General features: G+C 41.7%; 1 pseudogene; it reads right to left on the bottom strand.

The window, feature by feature from the left end:
* Positions 1 to 2,509: 2,509 nt before the first annotated feature.
* LOC137765857 (cleavage and polyadenylation specificity factor subunit 6 pseudogene) lies at positions 2,510 to 4,337 on the bottom strand (annotated as a pseudogene).
* Positions 4,338 to 5,337: the final 1,000 nt, after the last annotated feature.

The following is a 5,337-nucleotide window of genomic DNA, read 5'->3' as shown; positions in this document are numbered from 1 at the left end:
TGGAAACACAAAAGACCCCAAATAGCCAAAGCAATCTTGAGAAAGAAAAACGGAGCTGGAGAAATCAGGCTCCAGGACTTCAGACTACACTACAAGGCTACAGTAATCAAGACAGTATGGTACTGGCACAGAAACAGAAATATAGATCAATGGAACAGGATAGAAAGCCCAGAGATAAACCCACGCACATATGGTGACCTTATCTTTGACAAAGGAGGCAAGAATATACAATGGAGAAAAGACAGCCTCTTCAATAAGTGGTGCTGGGAAAACTGGACAGCTACATGTAAAAGAATGAAATTAGAACACTCCCTAACACCATACGCAAAAATAAACTCAAATGCATTAAAGACGTAAGACGTAAGGACAGATACTATCAAACTCTTAGAGGAAAACATAGGCAGAACACTCTGACATAAATCACAACAAGATCCTTTTTGACCCACCTCCTAGAGAAATGGAAATAAAATAAATAATAAACAAATGGGACCTAATGGAACTTAAAAGCTTTTGCACAGCGAAGGAAACCATAAACAGACGAAAAGACAACGCTCAGAATGGGAGAAATATTTGCTAATGAAGCAACTGACAAAGGATTAATCTTCAAAATATACAAGCAGTTCATGCAGCTCAATATCAGAAAAACAAACAACCCAATCCAAAAATGAGCAGAAGACCTAAATAGACATTTCTCCAAAGAAGATATACAGATTGCCAACAAACACATGAAAGGATGCTCATCATCTCTAATCATTAGAGAAATGCAAATCAAAACCACAATGAGGTATCACCTCACACTGGTCAGAATGGCCATCATCAAAAAATCTACAAACAATAAATGCTGGAGAGGGTGTGGAGGAAAGGGAACCCTCTTGCACTGTTGGTGGGAATGTAAATTGATACAGCCACTATGGAGAGCAGTATGGAGGTTCCTTAAAAAACTAAAACTAGAACTACCATACAACCCAACAATCCCACTACTGGGCATATACCCTGAGAAAACCATAATTCAAAAAGAGTCATGTACCAAAATGTCCATTGCAGCTCTATTTACAATAGCCAGGACATGGAAGCAACCTAAGTGTCCATTGACAGATGAATGGATAAAGAAGATGTGGCACATATATACAATGGAATATTACTCAACCATAAAAAGAAACGAAATTGAGTTATTTGTAGTGAGGTGGATGGACCTAGAGTCTGTCATACAGAGTGAAGTAAGTCAGAAAGAGGAAAACAAATACCATATTCTAACATATATATGGGATCTAAAACAAATGGTTCTGATGAACTTAGGGGCAGGACAGGAATAAAGACGCAGATGTAGAGAATGGACTTGAGGACATGGGGAGGGAGAAGGTTAAGCTGGGGTGAAGTGAGAGAGTAGCATTGACATATATACACTACCAACTGTAAAATAGATAGTGGGAAGCAGCTGCATAGCACAGGGAGATCAGCTCAGTGCTTTGTGACCACCTAGAGGGTTGGGATAGGGAGGGTGGGAGGGAGACGCAAGAGGGATGGGATATGGGGATATATGTATGTATGTGGCTGATTCACTTTGTTATACAGCAGAAACTAACACACCATTGTAAAGCAATTATACTCCAATAAAGATGTAAACAAACAAACAAACAAATAAATAAAACTTGTTGTTACCAGTGGGGAGAGGGAAGGAGGGAGGGGCATGTTATGGGTATGGGATTAAGAAGTACAAACTACTATGTATAAGATTGATAAGCAACAAGGATATATTGTACAGCACAGGGAATTATAGCTATTATCTTTTTTAAGTTGAACTATAGTTGATTTACAATATTGTGTTAGTTTCAGGTGTACAGCAAAGTGATTCAACTTGCCTCCATAGGTACTGCAAGCTACTGAAAATGGCATAAAACATTGGCATAATTCATTTGGTGCAAAAGTAATATAATATGTATGAGTTAAATCAAGAAGCCAAATGCTCAAGGAAAGGTAACATACAAAGAAGCAGTGGCAGATATATATGCGGTGTTCTACTGCACCTATTTTCTTGAGCTGTTAGAGCATTTGAAATTATGGTGTTCATACCAAATATTTCTAAAATTTTGTAAACTCTGGTAGTGTGCAATTTGTCTAAAATATTTTTTTCCCCATTAAACAGTTTATTACAACACGACATCTATTGTAATCAAAGTGGTGCTGTTTACAGTCATTATCATATGTACATTTTTAACAAGAACAAACTACCATAAAACAAGCATTTACTTGAGGTTTTTTTTCAACTGCGTGCCCATTATAATGGCTAAATGTATATAACCAGTGATAAAGTTGCAAAAGCTATAACTTTTTAAATCACACAGGTTTCCTTCATATAAAACAGGTAAGCAACATAAAAAATAATAGTAGAGCTACTGGTTACCATTTATGCAGATTTGCTTTATTCAGATCTATTCCTGTTCATTTTATCCATGAATCCTTACAGGTTCAGTTCAATCACAAGAAGCGAGCTGCTGGACAAGCATCATTTTTCCCCCATGAAGACTGTTTTGTCTTGGAAGTTGCTCTTCTTCCTTCAGCTTCTAACGATGAAGATACTCGCGCTCTCGGTCACGCTCTCGATCCCGGTCCCGGTCCCGGTCCCGGTGTCTCTCTCGTTCTCTGCTTCTCTCTCTGTAATAATCATCATGATGATCTCCACTGTGGAATTTACGACGCCGACTCTTTTCTCGTGATCTACTATGATCCCTTTCTCTTGATCGTTCACGTCTTGATCCAGAACCATAAGACTGGGATTCAGTTCCATGAAGGCAATCTTGCAAAGAGCTAATAAGAACTTTGCAATGATCATCAGCAGATACTTTGGATTGTTTAATTAAAGAAATTGCAGTTACCAATGTCTCAGTAGCACTCCCATAATCACCAGCACTGGCATCAGACACAGGTCTTGAAATAGCACTGCTTGAGATTGCCCTATTTCTATTCATGATTTCTTCAAACTCAGCTTCACTCAATGGTGTTCTTGCAGTATCCATTTTCCTTCCAGGAGGCCCACAGTCACCCCTATCATATGGTGGAGGCTGGCCACATGGATCTGTTGGTGGTGGCCCCCAGCTATGTGGTGTAGGCATGCCGCTGTTAGTTGGTAGAGGAAAGAAAGCCGGGTTCACATGTGGAGCTGGTGGTGGGGCACCTGGAGGAGGTCCAGGAAGATACGGAGGAGGAGCGAGCATAAGGGGTGGCCCAAGAGGGCCAGGTAGGTGAGGCGGAAAGGGGCCTGGAAGTGGAGGTGGTCCCTGTTGTGGAGGTGGTGGACCAGGAGGGGGGGCGTAGCCTGGAACTGGAGGTGGAGGAGCAGGAGGAAGCCGACCCAATGGAGGCTGCCCAAAAGGTTGTCCAGGAAAAAGAACTGGTGGTGGAGGGCAATCTCCTCGATTAGGAGGCCCAGCTAAAGGAGGAGGCAGAACCTGACCAGGAGGTGGAGGACCTGGTGGGCCGGGTGGGCCTGGAGGACCCAAGGTTGGACGCGGTGGAGTCTGTCCAGCTGGAAAAGGTGGAGGTGACCCTCCTGGTCCTGCTGGTCCAAGAAATCTGTCCCCACTAGGAACAGCCCCTGGAAAACAGGCCTGTCCTCTACCACCTTGTGGAAATGCTGCACGTGAACTGCCTCCCGGAGGACCAGCTTTACCTTCCCCAGACATTTGTCCTGATTGTGTAGTTTTCCTGGACTGCATTTCAGATTGACTCAGGAACTGTTTATTGCATGGAGTTACAACAGGATTCTGACCATGAAGTTCTCCTTTAGGCAACAGATCCATTAACTTTTTTGAGGATGCTTCAGATCCAACACCAAGAAGGGCAAACCCCTCTGACTGGCCATTTGCCTGATTTTCAAAAAATTTTATCTCCAAAATATCAGTTACTCCCAAAGAATGAACTGCTTCAGTTAAGTCTTCATCTGTTGTCCACCATGTTAGATTTCCAATATACAATGCAATTCTCTTTCCAGTATATGTATAGACAACATTTGGTGCTGCTCCTTTACCCACATCATCACCAACAGTTGGTGGGAGAGTATCCATGTAATCCTGATCTTCTGGGGCATCTCCATTATTTGCAGATGGAGAGATGACATCATCATACAAATCTATCTGATCATGCCCACCATATTCATCTTCCTAGTTGAACTCTTTGCCCACATCCACGTAAATGTCTGTGTGGCCCACACCATCCGCTATCTTCTCTCGGCCTAGGCTGCCTCCACCCGCTGCCTCCTGCAGGTCTGCCCGCAGCGGTAGCAGCAGATCTCTGTCTAAAATCTTAACATGAAGGATAAAACACAGAAGGCAAGGAAGCATTATGCCTACGTCCACAGTCTGTGGTGATATGGCTTCTTTGTGAATTTGTGCATGTCTTTCTTTTCTCCTATTCCATGAATGCTCCTATTGTTTCCATACTTTCTATTCTTCACTTCTTCTCTTACCTTCATGTATTTATTTTTTACTTTTAACAGCTTTATTGAGGGATAATTTATATACTGTACAATTCACTCATTGTAAATGGATAATTCAGCGATTTTTAGTAAATTTCTGCAATTGTGCAATCATCATCACGATCCAAGTTTGAAATACTTCTTTCACTTCAAAAAGTTCCCTGTGTTTGTCTATAGTTGATTCCTGATCCTACTCCCAGCCTCAGGCAACCACTCATCTGCTTTCTGTCTCTACAGTTTTGCCTTTTCTAGAAATTTCATGTGAATGCAATTAAACTATATGTTGTCTTTTGAGTCTGGCTTCTTCCACTTGACATAATGCTTCTGAGATCCATCCATGCATGTGTATCAATTGTTCATTCCTTTATGTTGCCTAATAGTACTCCATTATATGAATATAGCATATTGTCTTTGTCTGTTAGGGCTGCTATAAAAAAATACCACAGACTGGGTGGCTTATAAACAACATAAATTTATTTCTCACAGTTCTGGAGGCTGGGAAGTCCAAGATCAAGATGCTGGCAGATTTGGTGTCTGGTGAGACCCACTTCCTTGTTCATAGATGGCTGTCTTTTTGCTGCACCCTCACATGTCGTGAGGGGTGAGGGATCTCTGTGGGGTCTGTTTTATAAGGGCACTGATCCTATTCATGACAGCTCTACCTTCATGACCTAATCACCTCCCAAAGACCGCACCTCCAAACACCAACACACTGGGGATTTGGTTTCAACACATGAATTCTGGGGGGACATAGACATTCAGTCCATAGCACACATTTTGTTTATCACTTACCAGGTACTGGGTACTTGGATTGCTTTCACTTTTTGGCTCTTATTAATAGTTTCACTATGAATATTCATTTCTCA

This window comes from Eschrichtius robustus, chromosome 6 (assembly GCF_028021215.1).
Source record: "Eschrichtius robustus isolate mEscRob2 chromosome 6, mEscRob2.pri, whole genome shotgun sequence".
NCBI lineage: Eukaryota > Metazoa > Chordata > Mammalia > Artiodactyla > Eschrichtiidae > Eschrichtius > Eschrichtius robustus.
Note: the sequence above shows the minus strand (reverse complement) of the source record. Positions and strands in the feature narration are given on the sequence as shown.